This window comes from Periplaneta americana, chromosome 2 (genome assembly GCF_040183065.1).
Source record: "Periplaneta americana isolate PAMFEO1 chromosome 2, P.americana_PAMFEO1_priV1, whole genome shotgun sequence".
NCBI classification, from domain to species: domain Eukaryota; kingdom Metazoa; phylum Arthropoda; class Insecta; order Blattodea; family Blattidae; genus Periplaneta; species Periplaneta americana.
Window position 1 is genome coordinate 142,637,469 of NC_091118.1, and position 17,349 is coordinate 142,654,817.

The 17,349-nt window shown below is 32.2% G+C and overlaps 1 protein-coding gene and 1 long non-coding RNA gene across 2 annotated transcripts in view; one reads left to right on the forward strand and one right to left on the reverse strand.

The window, feature by feature from the left end:
- The window catches only part of LOC138694629 (uncharacterized), a 498,185-nt gene that overhangs the window by 264,248 nt on the left and 216,588 nt on the right, over nucleotides 1–17,349 (forward strand). The window lies entirely within an intron of this gene.
- On the reverse strand, nucleotides 3,001–9,189 carry LOC138694628 (uncharacterized). Its single transcript, XR_011330985.1, has 6 exons — nucleotides 8,546–9,189; nucleotides 7,426–7,582; nucleotides 7,069–7,319; nucleotides 6,681–6,806; nucleotides 6,241–6,448; nucleotides 3,001–5,995 (listed from the first exon to the last, which is right to left on the reverse strand). It is a non-coding gene; the product is annotated as an uncharacterized lncRNA (long non-coding RNA).

A 17,349-nucleotide genomic window follows, 5' to 3' on the forward strand; every position in this document is an offset into this window, starting at 1 on the left:
CCGAATTTGCATTTTTCCACCTCTTCGAAGGATAGATCTTCAATTTTTATGATTCCGTTTCATACAATATTCTAGTCAGGAGACATAATCATATACTTGGTCTTTTCGGAATTTATTTCCAAACCGGTCGCTTTACTTGCTTCAAGTAAAATTTCCGTGTTATCCCTAATCGTTTGTGGATTTTCTCCTAATATATTCACGTCATCTGCATAGACAAGAAGCTGATAAATAAATAAATAAATAAATAAATAAATAAATAAATAAATAAATAAATAAATAAATAAATAAATAGATTGAATAAATAAATAAATAAATAATAAATAAATGATATTAGCTTTATTAGTAAATATGTATTTACATAGAAATACTTTCCCTGCTAACTAGTAAGGTTCTACTATACTAAACTATTCTTTAGCACTTTAATTTCACCATGATATTATAATGCCAATCTCAACAATATCCTTCACCAATATGTTTGAGCATTCCATGTGACCAACTACTTGAGACGAATATAGATTGAAAGAGACACATAAAAAAGAGCAGATGTCTTAGAAGTTTTAGTCTCTTCCTCACTAGAAACAAGAAGGTTGATAAAGAAATAAAACGTGAAGTGTCTAAGAGGACATTCTAGTTAACGTTTATGGCTCAACTTTCTTTGATGTCGACTGCAAGAGGCTCTCTAGAGCGACAGAGTTACATTCCAACCTACGTACTGAGATGTGGCCTTAATTGTGAGCTTCAGATCACTTGAAACTCACTTGAACTAGGAGCCGCGCTCAAACCTTTGTTCGGAATTATTTCTCTACTGCTCTGTGCAGAAGCAAATACTAAAGGAGTAATAGAAGTTGTCTCGAGTCTTAAAGAAGTACCTGCAGCGATGTAGTTTGAAGTTCTGGAAATAATTGCACTGTCTTGTTGCCGTCATATTCGTACTGATTTCCCTCATCATCATCATCATCATTATCATCATCATCTAGATCAGCAGCAGGATTACCACCACTGCCACCACAATCACCACCACTCTCACGGAAACTTGTAGTTTTAGGAATAGGGGTGCCATCTCTTATTCCTTGAATCTCAGTGCTCCGTCTTAATTTTTCTGACTTTCCGTCTCCCATTTTTAACTATGTAAGGCAGAGATGGGGAACAGTCAGCAGTCAGCAGTCAGCATTAGTACGGACATATTACAGCAATAAGACAGCGGGAGAAGCTAAGCTATCTGAGAGAGATTGTTCCCGTCCCTGATATAAGATGACAATCGTGACAAATATACCGTGCATAAATGGGTCCCGGTAGTCTCCAAATAGGGGAAGTCGGGCAAATATGGGCACCATAAGGCATTTTACTCTATACCTTGCACTCGAGTAATGATAACAGCTTTAAAACCTGAAACGTTTTAGAGTATATCTATTTTAAAAGGTATAACCCATTCAAATGTTAAAATTATTCTTTTTTGTCGCATATATATGCTTTTTACTAGAACGTTAAAGTGTCCATATTATCTGCACTGTAAGTATAATATGGGTGCATATGTTGGTAATGTGGGCAGTATAAGAATTTAATGCATTTTAAATTTTCAAGCATATATTTTATAAAAAATATATGTATTTAATTCTTCCTACACTAATCATTCATAGAATAAAGTTATTGGCGAAGTAACAGAACACTGAGCAAATGGAAAAAAAACTAATAACACTGAGACTACATTAAAATTTGATTTAACACGTTCAATTAGGAAGAAAGGGTATAAAAATTCTTTAAGTAGTGACAAATGTTATCTCAAATGGTATAAATCCCTAAAAGACTGAAAAACAAAATTCAAAAGAAGCCAAAATAATGTTCTACATTTCTGAAGTCATCACAGAAAAATTAATTACTTTCCATCTCAACGCATTCTTCATTGTACCAGAAAGCACATGATCCTTCACACTGTACTCACTTTTCTCAATTTTGCTCAGTATAAAAATTTCTTCCACATGCAGGACAAATGCAAAAAGCAATTGTAGAAGAAGATGCGTTCGTATTCAAGGAGTTTCAAGTTGCTGATTTTCTAAATTTATTGGCTCTTGTTGCCACTCTTTTGGTAACTTCAGACAAACAAATGAAAACAAAGAAAAATATTCTACCTTTTGTGTAAGATAAAATTCCATTTTTATAAACTAAACTTTGTATATAATTTGTATTATTATAATCAATAAAATTGTAGCAATGAACTTAAATAATTATTATACGACTGTCCTTGTATTGAGAAGGAAGTTACAAAATCATCGAATATGTTTTTTGTAATTGGAATGGAAAGTTAGAATAAGTAGGACTTATAGTGAGGATCACGTAAGTTCAGTTCCCAAACAGCAAATATTTCCGCCTTGTCAGTGTTGCCAACTGTTACCAGATATCACCACATGTAGTAAAATCACGATCCTATGTACTGAATGACTTCTTTACTCACCGTACTTTACCTTAATGTTGGAAGGTTATTCTAAATAGTTTCAATAATAATGAGAAATGTATTGCTATGTTCTATTCTTTTATTCCTTTACATTATTATTAGTATTAGCATTAATAGGTTACTAGACGTAAATATACAACAAAGTATAGTATATAATATTCAAGAATCAAATCTGTTCCAAGACCAATTAAATTATTGTCACTTCACTGCATAGATTCCAGCGTACATATACTGTACTTCCTAAAGGTAGATAAATTAATAACCAATTGACTTTTGGTTGGAATTCGAATGAACTTCTGATTATCTTTTGAAATTAGTAAGGAAATGGATAATACAACTATGCTAAAACTGAAATAATAATAAATCAACTTACAAAAATAATTTTGGTCCTTAAAAGCCATAAGTAATTTCACTTCTAGATACCTTTTTAAAGATTTCATTTGTTTGTAAATTGCTTAATAATGCTACACTTACACTTATTATTTCTGCAACTCCACGTCTGTCATTGAAAAAATGTATGATACATAACTGTGAAGTCTCTTTTTGGCTCTTGTGTCCTAAATTTAAATAAGAAAAAGCAAATGATTCAAGAAATGTGAGCTGGCGAAAATTAAATACTCAATTAATAAAATAATTACTACCAAAAGAATATTTTATTAATTCTATACAAAAGATGGATTACACAGAACAGATGGCCAGAAATCATAGATTTATACACAACATACAGCATGAAACGATCATCAAAAAATGCTTTTTGTACACAATAACATCTTTCAAACGAAGTGAAATAGCCAATAAGTTCAATAAATATTATGCTAATAAGTAATAACTATAATTAATAATTATCTACAAGCTGTAAAAGGGAATAAAATAGTATATTGTTGAAATTAGGGGGTTATGGTTTATTACGTGTATTTATAATTTTAATTACTTTTACTACATTTAATTATATTTTAATTTCTATTAGATTAGTTGGTGGTGTGGTTGTTAGTTTTATCTGTGTACGTCAGACTATTAAGGAAAAACTGAAAGAAATATTAAATCTACTATCTACTTTATATAACAATATTTAATCAAGAACTGAATATTACTATTAATTTAATAACATAAGACCCAAAACATCTCCAAGTCCAGACAATACACATGCTGATTTTCTTAAACATGTTGGCAAACAAGCAAACTCACTACTTCTATCTTGTAATCTCATCTAAAATACAATATCTGTCTGGAGAAAATCTATCATAACATCAATTTTGAAAAGCAATTATTCAACTAATATCTTTTCGAGTTATCGACAGATACCACTTACTAGTATGATAGCCAAAATTATGGAAGAGATGATTTCATAGATTGAATTGGTTCCTGGAATCTAGTAACTAACTTTCATTTTATTGGGTTGACTTTAGAGAATTGCATTCAACAAATGGACAGATTTTAAATTTTAGTCAAGATATTAAAGATATTTTAAACAGAAAACAAAAGAACTTAACAATTTTAATTTATTTTCAAGAATCATATGGCTCTGTAGATATAAATCACTTAAGAAATTGCAAACTTAGGGTGTCCATGATAAAGTGTTACACTGGGTCAGTGACTTGATTATTTGATTCATTGTCACAAATATGTAAATAGAGACAGATTCATCTGGGCTTCCCACATTGTTGTTTTCAGGAATACATTTTCCAATATTAATGTCGATGGTCTAACTAAAGAAATAGATCTTATGATAATCTCATCATTTGCAGATAATATGGTTGTCTAGAACAAAAAATCACAGTCCACAAATATTAATAAACTGAGCCAAAATCCCAACAGACTTTTTGACTCTACTTGGAGAACTCAAACTTGCTCAATTAAGGGAAACTTTACTAATAAAACACAATCCCAAGTTATTTCAAAATGAATAGTATATAAGTTAACTTTAACAGATGATGTTAAGAAATGTGATACTTCTCCAGACATTTTAAAAATCATTAGAAACGATAAATGATCTGGTCAGTGAGTGACTACATACAGTATTTTTTATAGATGGATCCTGTTTACCAAGCCATAGATGTAGTGGTGTTGTAGTACAATACCAGTATATTCCCTTTTACAGGGAATTATATTCAAACACTTGTTTGCCCCATTTTAACCATGACAACGCTTTTTAGCTTTTTAAACATTCTGGTTATTGTATTGTGTTTGTGTTTAGTGAAAGATTTTAGATAAGGGCGCAAATAGCCATAGTAGCTGACGCGCCCTTTTTAAACGCCACTAACTAACTAACTAACTAACTAACTTCAAACACTGACTAATTTTGATAGTGAAAATTTAGATACACTTTTAAGCTTACAAAATCTCCAGTATCGACTTCATAAATCTGAGAAGGCTGTCATACTATCAGATTCAAAATCAGATGTTCTTGCTGCAGTAATGGACGTAACAGCATGAAATCTCAATATTTTACAGTGTTTTAATATTTTAAGCAAAATGGTCGAATTACATCGACGACTGGTACTTCTGTGGATCCATGAACTTTATGGAGTGGGAGGTAATGAGGTAGCTGAAAGGTAGCAAAATTACTGTAAGGTTATCTATACCTGCATCTTACCACACTGTTAAAAGAATAACAAGATCAGAACATGACAATGTGGTAACAAAAATCGGAATGATTCTAAAGCAAATGAAAAAATTGCAATAGGCCATCCGGCGTCTGCTCCACGATGGAGGAAAATCCTCAGAAGAAACCAACTAATCAGACCAAATGGGGGATCCAAACTACCCTCGAGTGCAGCTCTGAATTTGCAGGCCAACGAGTCTACCGACTAAGCTACATTGGTGGCTCCACTAAAAATATGAAGTACATGGCACTCAGATTATTAAATTGACAAACCTAAACAATTATTCATCAGTTAAGCTATAAAATATAATACATAGCAAGCAAGTTAATTCAATTTAAAAGTATAAACAATTCAATCAGTTGAAATATACAGAAACTGATAATAAATATCATGCAAATTACTTCACATTACAAATACAGCCTACTATTTAATTTACAGCACATACAATTCATCAGTTAAGCTATAGACCTACAGTCTACTATTCAATTTACAGCATATATAATTCATCAATTAAGCGAAACAAAAATAGTGTACAATACATAGTAAAAATAATACACCTAATTTAATAACTGAACTTCTATGAAAATCTACAGTGGCAGTACTCATATTATCACAGGCCACGATTGTCTCAAATATTTACAAAGAACTGATATTTCAGAATCTCCCCATGCCATTTCTGAAATCTCAATGAAGATATGGATCATTGTCTTGACTGTTTAACTTTACACAGCTTTCAATCATCTGGTTAAATATTGGAGTGCAAGATAACAAATGACATCAACTGCTGAACACTTGGTATCAATCAACCAACAACTTCATTACATTAAAGGGGAAAAAAAACTGAAAGAATTAATTGTATATAGACACAACACATAAGACAAGGCCGCTTCAGTAATTGGCAAGGCTCTGTTGTTTTAGGATTCTTATGTAGATTCAATTTCACCTGAAAGAAAAAAGTAGCATCTATAAGTAGTAGTAGTAGTAGTAGTAGTAGTAGTAGTAGTAGTAGTAGTAGTAGTAGTAGTAGTAGTAGTAGTAGTAAAGATAATAATAATAATAATAATAATAATAATAATAATGACTGTAAGGTATGGAAATTAATATTGCAATGTAATATCAAAAGGTGATTTCACACCATCAACTCTTATCATTTAGTACAACAAATCTATTATATTCAGTTGCAATCACCAGTAGCTGTTCTTTCCTCCATTTTGTTGTTGGCTGATTTTTCACAAGTCTGCTATGATATGCAGCACTATCCATGACAATAACGCATTGCCCTAATGTTCTCAGGTCAACAACTGTGTTTGCACCCACTTCTCAACTACAGGGCTATTCATAGCACTATGGTAGTCCTGACTTTTCTTTCAATTGCATGAAAAAATTAAATCAGCACCTGCAATAAAAATTATACCTGGGCATATAATTACGTCACATGAATTCACAGCATTTAAATAAAGAAAATAAAACATAACATAACATAACATGACATGACATGAGATCCTCTTTGGTGAAAGGCTTTCCCACGTTTTTATTTAGTCACCAATTTTTATATTTTTGTACCCTGATTTAAAAAATTACTCTTGCCAAATTTATGTAAAATATAAATCAATATAACTATAACTTACCGAGTATTAATCCACCTTTCGTTCCGGCATCTAATCTTCCACCCTCGTTTGTTGGTCTATGAATAACACCATTCATGTCACTGGAAACTTCACCTGGTTTATTTCATGAATAAGTGGGTGATCATACTTAAAAAAACAGAGAGAGAAAAGCAATTCACATTGACACTCTAAGAGACACAAAAATTTTAAAGACAGGAAAACCGTTCAAGAATTTTATAACTAACCTCTAGTTATAATATGAAACTATTAATTGCAAAACATGTTGTTCCCACCTGAATTCATTACTAGTAGCCTATATTAATTGCAATTTCATATTCCACATAAGTGTTAATCTATTTGTTAGTAAAAAATTCAATCACTCAATGTCTCAGAATACATTGAAATTTACCATTCATAAAAATCCAAGTCTCATCCAAGAATACTACGGGTTTAGGGTTCTCACGCTCCACATTTCTTATATATTCTCTTAAAAACGAATAACATCACTTTCTCATACATGTGTATAAGGATCCCCTTTGCTCCATAGAAATTTCATCTCTTTCAAAATTTTTTCCACCGATGATAAGGATACTCTAAATAAATATGTTTCATAATCATCATTCATATGTTCCAGAACTTTTGCTGCTGTTAGTACTTCCCCTGTAACAGTAAATGAAAATTATGCCATATTTTTATACATAGGCCTATGACTAATATCAGAATTACATTGCATAAATCAACACAATAATTCCTGTAACTTCCCTACCTTTATGTAACTTGTCATAAATAAATCTCGCAATTGCATCTTTCGTAAAATCATCAGCATCAGTCACTGGATGTTTACGTAGTCTATGTTTTCCTGGTGTCACGAGTGGGGTCCCCTTGTGTGAATTTATCACTTTCGTGGCTGTAGTTAAGCCAAGCTGTAATAACAAACAATAACATAATACTTCTAAAAATTGTTATATCATAAAATTCATGCATAATACCAACATTTACAGCTATATGAATAGAAAATGATCAACATGTTAGGTTGGGTCTACGATAGGTTTAAGTAGGCTAATATTTAGGTAATTCTCCAGAAAAGCTACACCAAAGAAGGCATAATTTTATTTTGTTTAATTGATTTCTGTGATATTTACATAGTGATGAACACGTGGTTTTAGTGCACAGCCACAAATATTTTCAGCACAAAAATCCTTTGACACTTACCTGTATATTCTAATGCATTGTTGTAGTCCCTCCCTCAAACTTGTTACTAATTACCAATATAACATGCGAGAGGTCCAGGACGAAGAGAAATGGTTAGTTTCCCAGTAGTGCGTCCTCGTCCTCTCGAGTGTTATATCTTAACAAGTACTTTGGGTGGGGTAGCTTTTCTGAAGAAACACCATATTTAATATTACTTAGACCAGTCATGAATAAATTATTCAGCCAGAGTCAACGTTCCTATGCTTTATAGAGTATGTTATATAGTTATTATATAAAACTGAATTATTTTTAAGCACCATAACAGGCCAACATTCATGTAATATTTGCTGCAATATCAAGTTAATAATTACAATATGACTTGTATTTTCTTCGGCCGATGTGGCATGTAAATTGTGATCTGAACGGTTAATTTAATACCAAAAGAGAAAACTGGAAATTTACTTTCGTGCTGTTTGATTACTTGTTCGTCTAATTTGTAAATGTATTTAAGCCATCACCTACTGCAGTATTACAGTATCTTAAATGTATTTAGTTTGGCAATATGAAAATCACTGACTTGATTAAACATTAGGCCTAACCTAAAAATTTGTTTTGTTTGACCACAATCATGAAATTATTAGTGCAAACTCCTAAAACTGAATACCACTTTGAAATGTATGCTTAAGAATACTTACTCCTAATAATTGTCCTATTCTGGTTGTAATTGCTGTCTCCGTTAGCATAATTCCTTCTTCATTATCTTCTTTCTTCAACTCATTATACACGTGAACTACAGATTTCTGAAGCGTACTCTGAATGCCACACATTTTCTTCCTTGGAGGAGTCACTGCAACACTATTTCATTTTTTTTGACATAGTAATAAAAATCTAAACACGAAAGAAATTCATTAAAATTTGAAATAATATTTCTATCCATTACCCACGTGCATTATCACGCCCAAGTATATTATATTCATTCGTACTTATCTGACTATTCTTGAATTATAACCACAACGCAACACATAACATAACTATTATGTATTAATATTAATACTAATATTAATTAATTATTAATAAGTTCGAATTTCACTATCTTCCAGTAACCGGCTGAGAAATCTAGTACAATTTTAATTTCATGGAACTCCAGTACCGGCAAATATTGTCGATATTTGCCTCAGCTGCCAACATACCGGTTACAAAATCACTACCATTTATAGTATTTGTCAGTATCGAAATTCGAAACGAAGTTGGCAAAAGAAAATTCAACCTTCAAACTAGAAAATCACCATAATCCACTAGCATTTGTAGTAATGGGGGAAAAATGGTTAGGTTTCACCCTTAGGGTATCAAGTTACCTGGTCTTCCCTATAGTATTTGACAATAATTTAAATAATTAAGAGTATATGAGTAAATTTGAATTATATAAATAATATATATATTATTTATATAATTCAAATTTACTCATAGAAATGATAGTCTTCCAAATCTTGGATTTTAAATATCGGTATCCTAATCAATTCAAATGAACAAAAAAGAAAATGTAAATTAATGTTAAAAAATACATAATGAAATTAAAAAAAAAAATAATATTCTGCGACAAAATGTGGTAGCTATCAAAACGATAAAAATTTATTGAAAATAAATAATATACATTGAATATTATAAAGATGAATAGAGATGTAGAAAAAATATGAGTGAACGATTAAAAAAAACAGCATTCAATGTTTGAGCCCATAATAACCTGAATGATAGCGCCCATATTTGCCTTAGTGTATTATTTCAATAAATGACCAGTCTGTCTCGGATACTTTTTCCAATTCGTTTTGTCCAAAGATATATTTCCCAAAGTAGTTTTTACCAAAACACTTTTTTTCATTGCATTTATTTCCAATTGTAGTGTTTACCAATCCACATCTTTCAATGACAGACTTCCCCTTTCTCACAAATAATAATAGAAACCTTAGGAAATTAAAATCTCTGATTGTTCAATGTAGGGTAAAAGTATAGCCTAGTAATTCCAAATTCCTTTTTGTATCAAACACTATAACTCGATCGGTCTGCTCTTCTTTCTCTTCTCGTTGGCCATAACTATCACACAGCAGAAACTGATCATTACTTGATGTTCGTTTATAACGTTGTGGGATATCTTCAATCTCTTCAATTGACCTGGGATCTGTTAATTGGTTTCTCATCAGTTCACGCCTAATACTCCTTAAATTCTCTCTCTTGGATGTGGTTCAATATCCCAGACGGAGCTCCCTGCAGCTCATAACGCAACAATTGAGATGGGGTAATTTCAGGATGTTCATTTGCCGTTCTTTTCGTTCTATTTACAAGAATGCCTGCTTGTACTTTCCTACGTTCGATGCATACGTGTGTTGATTCTCTTTCAATACTTCGATTATATTTCTAATGCTTCTAGTAATTGCAGTTGCAGTACACTCAGGTTTACTTTCACAACACAAACCCAATAGGCCTATTCGTTCTCTCCTATGGTATCTCTTCGATTACACAATAGTCCGTTCAATGCAAGCTTTTTACCATCCCTTGCAGAGATTATAATTACTGCTTCATTAGACATTTCACAACAAATTGTTATATGATCAATATAAATTTAACTGTTAAATTTCTGTATATTGTTAGACGTTAACTGATTGCATTGTTGTTGCAAAAAATTTAATTAGATTCTGTATGTATGTATATGTATGTATTTTTATTTTATTGGGATATTTTACGACGCTGTATCAACATCTAAGGTTATTTAGCGTCTGAATGAAATGAAGGTGATAATGCCAGTGAAATGAATACGGGGTCCAGCACCGAAAGTTACCCAGCATTTGCTCGTAGTGAGTTGAGATAAAATCCCGGAAAAAAACCTCAACCAGGTAACTTGTCCCGACAAGGAATTTGAACCCGGGTCCCCGGGTCACCTGGTTTCGCGGCCAGACGCGCTGACCGTTACTCCACAGGTGTGGACATCATGTATGTATGTATGTATGTATTAACACTGCAAATAGGTAAATATCCGGTGGCAGTGGTAACTAATTACACTCAATAATGGCAATTAATAATAATACTAATAATAATAATTAATGCTAATAATAAATAACAATAATAAAATAATAACAACATTAGTATAATAATATTAGCAAGGAGCATCCTAAGTTAAATGAAGCACGATCACTTAAAACACCATTTAAAGTAAATCAGATTTGTATCTTAACCCTAAGTTCTAACTAAAACCCACGAGTATGATATGTCCATACATGCACAAGTACCTGCTGTCAACTCACTCAGTGCACTGGAACTACGACACATTTCACTGAAACTATCCTGATTTCACTATACTTCAAGAACATTTCAATGTTCAAATACTTTGCACTACCACTATAAACTATAAAACTTCTCTGACACAAACACACTTCACTGACACAACACACTTCTTCACTGATACAACACTTCAAATAACAAAACATCAATTACACTCTTTAAATAGTGTGCATAATATATTAATTTTGATTGAATTGTTGTTACATTTCATGTCAAAAGATAACATTAGACTTTTGGGTAGATAAATTGGATAACAAATTCATTGACAATTATGGCTGCGGGGAAAAACATACTGGACGAAATTTATATTTGGAATTAAAGGAACTGAGAACTGTTGTTTTGGGAAAACGAATTTGGGAAAGTGACCGGGAACGATCAATTTCGTGTAATTAGTTACCACTGCCATCGGGTATTTACCCATTTGTAGTGTGAATAAATACATATATTACTATAAAGCAGTGATTTCCTTTCTGTTCCCAAGCATTTCTATATTCTGTATATGGTCATTGTAAATTTAAACTGTTAAATTTCTATATATTGTTAGATGTTAACTGATTGCATTGTTGTTGCAAAAAATGAAGTTAGATTCTGATTGAATCGTTGTTACATTTCATGTCAAAAAATAAAATTAGACTTTTGGGTAGATAAATTGGATAACAAATTCATTGGGGATTATGGCTATGGGGAAAAAACTTTTCGGACGAAATTTATATTTGGAATTAAAGGAACTGGGAACTGTTGTTTTGTAAAAACGAATTGGAAAAGTGATCGGGAACGATCAATTTCGTGTAATTAGTTACCACTGTAGTTACCACTGCCACCGAATATTTACTCATTTGCAGTGTGAATAAATACATACATTACCATAAAGCAGTGATTTGCTTTCTGTTCCCAAGCATTTCTGTATTCTGCAATAATTGTACATTATGCAACGAACCTATAATGATAGTAATTAAGAAGCGAGTATGGATGTTTATGAAACGAGCGCAAGCGAGTTTCTTAATTTTCATACGAGCTTCTTAATTACCATTATAGGCAAGTTTCATACGCCTTTTTATGCTCGACCATATTTCTAACTTGAAATTATTCAGATGTATACATTTTATTTGTATCTGACAAGATCGGAAGTGACCTTGTTCTAGGTCGTGAATTGTGAGATGTGCGCAGACGCGAAAGTATTGATTTTTTCCGAGGAACAATAATGTCATTGACCTTGATGTAATCCCGTTAAACTTGGTATAACCATGATTATTGAATTCGACATTGAAAAACGAGATGACAAATTGAATTTATTTGAATATTATTTACAATTAACGCTAATTATTATAGTAACAGAACATAACCTTCTGTGACAGTATTGGATTTACAGCCTCCGTGACTTTTCGCCAATTCTCTTTCGATTGCATATCCGAGAATAATCGATACTTGCGGTTTTATAACGGTACAAAGCTGACTTGTCATTGGCTGAAAACCTGTAAGCTGAGTTGTCATTGGCTGAAAACACCTGTACTTTAATGAGTAGGTGTACTTTAATGACATGCATTAAAGGACTGCTACCAGGTGTATAATTACTACATTTCGGCATGGTCGAGAATAAAATTAATTATACAAAGCTTTTCGGTAGTGTTTTCATTTTCTTTCTTCGGCAAAGAATAAATTGCAGGGTTGTTGTAATGCCTTTCCCTTAGACTCCTCGTATAACGCAGGTGACGCTTGCTGTGGGTCATTTCAATTTACGCTTTCTATTCTAGTGCCATTTGTAATGAAGATGTCATAAAATTTGCGCCGTACCGCCTGACTTTACGACGCCGTTGATACCATGCGCAGCCGACTCTACAAATCAAATAGAAGACACAGAACATGGAAGACATTGCAGGCAGAATGCTTGGATTTTTATGGTTTCTTTCCTTTTATATAATCTCGAGAAATTTAATAATGTCTAAATCCATCAATTTTTACGACAATTCACCAAGAAACTTCTAACAAAAGTTATGAAGGAAATATTTATCATATTTTGCTATCTTTCTTCACCTCATTGTCCTTATACGTAACTTCTCTTTCATCATCACCATTTTCTTCTCTTTTCTGAATAAACGTCATACAAGTAACAGTTCAATTTTTTCCTTTTTCTGTTGAATTTTCAATACAGTTCCAAGTGTTTTAGCTTTATTCAACTTTTATTTTAGCTGAAGAAGCTATTCATAAAGAGTAAGAAGATTTCATGACGATAGTAGGGAAATGATGGAATGGTAATGAAAGGAAATAATAAATCATCCTATATTTTCTATTTGTATTATTTGTCTTATGATTTATTGTTTTTTATTTATTTAATTTTTACTTAAATTTATTTCATTTATTTTCTTTTATTTCTTATTCTGATTAATTCTCTTTCTTTCCTATTTTGATGTAAAAGATCTATGTTCGACCTACAAGCCAGGAAAATATGTAACACTTTTGTGTAAGATTGTTTAAATGAAGTTCATGAAGTTGATTGTAAAGGCAGCGCCGTGCAAGTGCAAGCTAGAAGAGTCCACTTATTTAAGGGAGGTTGGATACTCGCGATTAAAAAAGTATACGTAACAATCCATTATAATATATCTATATGTGAAGGTTGAAATGTATAACTATTACAGGAGTTTGCATTGCTTTCTTATGGGACCAAAAAATTCGAAAGCAAATTACACAGTGTTTATCTCAAACGGCAGAAAACAAGTTACCTAATAGTGAAAGTAAAAGTGGTGATCCGATAAAACAAAAAGTGCTGAAAACAGTGGAAAACAACGTGTGAGAAAATAAAGATAACGCAAAGGGGAACGACAAAATTTTACAAGATTTGGCTATAAATAATAATCATCTACATCAGCCATAAATGTGATCAATATTTAGAACTGACATCCCTTCTGCTACCAAAGTTGATTATCTTCAAAAGTGAGAGCCTTAATATCACGCCAACAAGCAAACATTCTCATGGGAGCAGATAAAGAAGTTGTTTGTTTTTTTTTTTCACCATGTTAATAATGTCAAGTGTTTATATAAATTTTGGCCACTCGAGCGCAATTACGAGGGCTGCTAGAAAGTAAGTTTCCATGGGGTCGTTTACAGAAAGAAAACACAATTTCATGGAAAAATTTATTCGAACAGATATAGCAATTGTTGGGCTAATTTTCAACATATTTACCACCGGAAATGAAACATTTGTCATACCGTGGGATCAATAGAGAGGTGCAGACGGCTGTCACATACTGGTTCCGATCCTAAGCGGCACAGGAAGTTGATCCCGAGGTATGACAAATGTCTAAATTCCGGTAGAGAATATGTTGAAAAATAGCTCAACAATTGCTGTAGGCCTATTTGTTCTAATAAATCTTTCCAAGAAATTGTGTTTTCTTTCTGTAAACGGTCCCAGAGAAACTTACGTTCTGGACGCCTCGAAATTGCGCTCGAGTGGCCAAAATTTGTATAAGCACTTGTTTTGACATTATTAATATGGTGGAAGAAAAAAAATAACTTTTCATCTGCACCATGAGAATGTTTCCTTATAAGCTGCAAGCTTCAATAAGTAACTTAACCTTCCTTACTTCTTCCTTCATAATTTTATCATTTTCAGTCTCTTATTTTACTGTAAGCCAAATTTGTCTTCTAGTTCCAAATCTACAATTCGTAAACAAGTTATACCTCATTCTCAAACTAAACTTTTTTTTTTTAATTTAAAGAGAATTATTAACATAAATGCTAAATAAAAGCATATTCATTTTTCCCTTTAGTTATAACTTTAATCAACTCGGAGATAATGAAAACACAGTTGATGCGAGTTTCACCCTATTCTTTTTATGAATTGCCATAAATAAATTAAGTTTCTAGAATGCTTGAGATGGTCAACAACTTGAAAAGTCATTTAAATGACATGATTTATGGCACTTATTGGCAAATACCTTGAAAATCGCAGCTTGATAGCTGTGCGTGGAGTGTATCTGATTCCAGTAATTTGCGCGATCAGATGTAGCGTGTGCTGTAACACTGTGGCCCGTGTTATCTGAGAGAGATAAGGGCGCGTGTTCACGACACGGGTATATCAAAGTGTTTGCTTACGTGACATTTAGTCCATGCTACTGCATTTAATCGAAATATATTTTACGTCGTCCCCTCCCAACTACCCCTTTCATTTGATCACTATCATTTCCAACCCCCTCCTACCAAAACTCTGCAGATAATCCTCTAAAGGTTTGAGAGTGCACGTTCACACTTCCAAAGGCGTCACAAAAATATGGCCGCAATGCGCATTTACCCTCATATTGCGACAATCTTTTGCGTGCTTGTAGAGCGTCGTTTTTCCGTTTGTTAGAAGAACTTCCATGAAGTCGTTAGCTCCTAACAAACGATTGAAGCGGATGTTCAAACTTGTAAGGGCTTCACAAAATGATAGCTGTAATGAGTATTTAATTTTACACGGCAAAGAACATTCACTTCTCTTTAGCATAGTTAATATGCTCGATGCATTTAATACATTACACAATCGCAGAAATTTAGACGTGATATACCTTGACTTTTCCAAAGCGTTTGATAAAATTGACCATACAATTTTAATTAATAAACTTTCAAGTTCTGGATTATCTTTTTCATACTTACAGTTAATAACATCATATCTTACAAACAGGCAGCAGTATGTTTCATTCAATGAACTAAAATCAAAACCATTCACAGTAACTTCAGGTATACCCCAAGGATCCAATCTCGGCCCCTTGTTCTTTTTACTTTATATCAATGACTTACCTAAACAGATTTTCCACTCTAAATGTTTACTATATGCTGACAAACAATAAGACATTTTTGATCTACAGCATGATTTGGACAGACTATATAGATGGAGTATCGACAATTTTCTTCTGTTAAATCGTAATAAATGTTGCTTTATGACGTATTGTAAAAATAAGATAGTTGCTCAAAATTCGTATGAAATTATGGTGTGAACTTACCTAGAGTAGAATCATTTAAGGATTTGGGTATTTATTTTACACACAATTTATGTTTTAAATGCACTTAAATCACGTGATAATTGTGCTTATAGAAAATTAGGTTTTATAATCAGAAATACAAAAGAATTAAAAAATATATATAAATACTATCTATACTCTATATAAAACTCTAGTTAGGAGTAAACTAGAGTATGCGCTGTAATATGGTCACCTCAGTTTCAGTCCCATCAGATGCAAATAGAAACGATACAGAAAAGATTTTTACGTTATTTATATTTAAAAAAAACATCACGTGTCGTCTTATGAAAAGCAAATTTCATATAATCAGTTACTTTTTGAATTTAATTATAAAACTTTAACATCTCGACGATGAATAAATAGTCAAATTTTACTCTATAAGACTGTTAACGGTATATTGAATAACTGTGATTTTCTTAAATTCCTTCAGTTTAATGTAAAAAAAAAACAGAATTACGTCATAAGCAACCTTCTATTATTCCCATTCCTAGAACTGTTTTCTTCAAGAACTCTCCACTGTTTGTTATGTGTAATACTTGCAACTCTCTGTCTTTAAGCTGTGATTCTCAATTAGATTTCAGTATAACAGTTGACAAATTTCATACAATATTAAAAAGAACTGTATTTCCTTAGATATTTAAATTATGAAGAAGTGTATTATAATGTTTTTACTCTAGTTTTTAAATAATTTTGCATCATTATATTGGCATTTGGCACTATATTAACTGCAATACTATATTCTAGCATCTATTACCGTTATGTATTTTCTTTCTTTCGTTTGTGTTGTTTGTTTTGTTTTTTTTCTTATTATATATTTTGTGTATGTATCTGTGTCCGCCACCTGTAATTGGAAGCCTGCTTCTATTGGTGGTGGATTTAAATAAATAAATAAATATATGGGGGGTGGGGTAGTCTGGAAGTCTGTTACAACAGGTTACTCAGCTAAATTAGATATGTATCCAATGCATTCATATCTTTGTATTCACTATATATTTCTGCTAAGTCACTCTAGCAACAGTTATAGGAGAAATTGTGATTTATTCAAAGATATTATATATTCCAGACTTCACTATCTTGATACCTTGCTTTTATTTAAGGTCTTTAAATACAGGGTGTCCCATTTATCTTGTGCACCAATTATAACTTTGTGTTTGGATAGGTATTAGAATTTTTGTTTT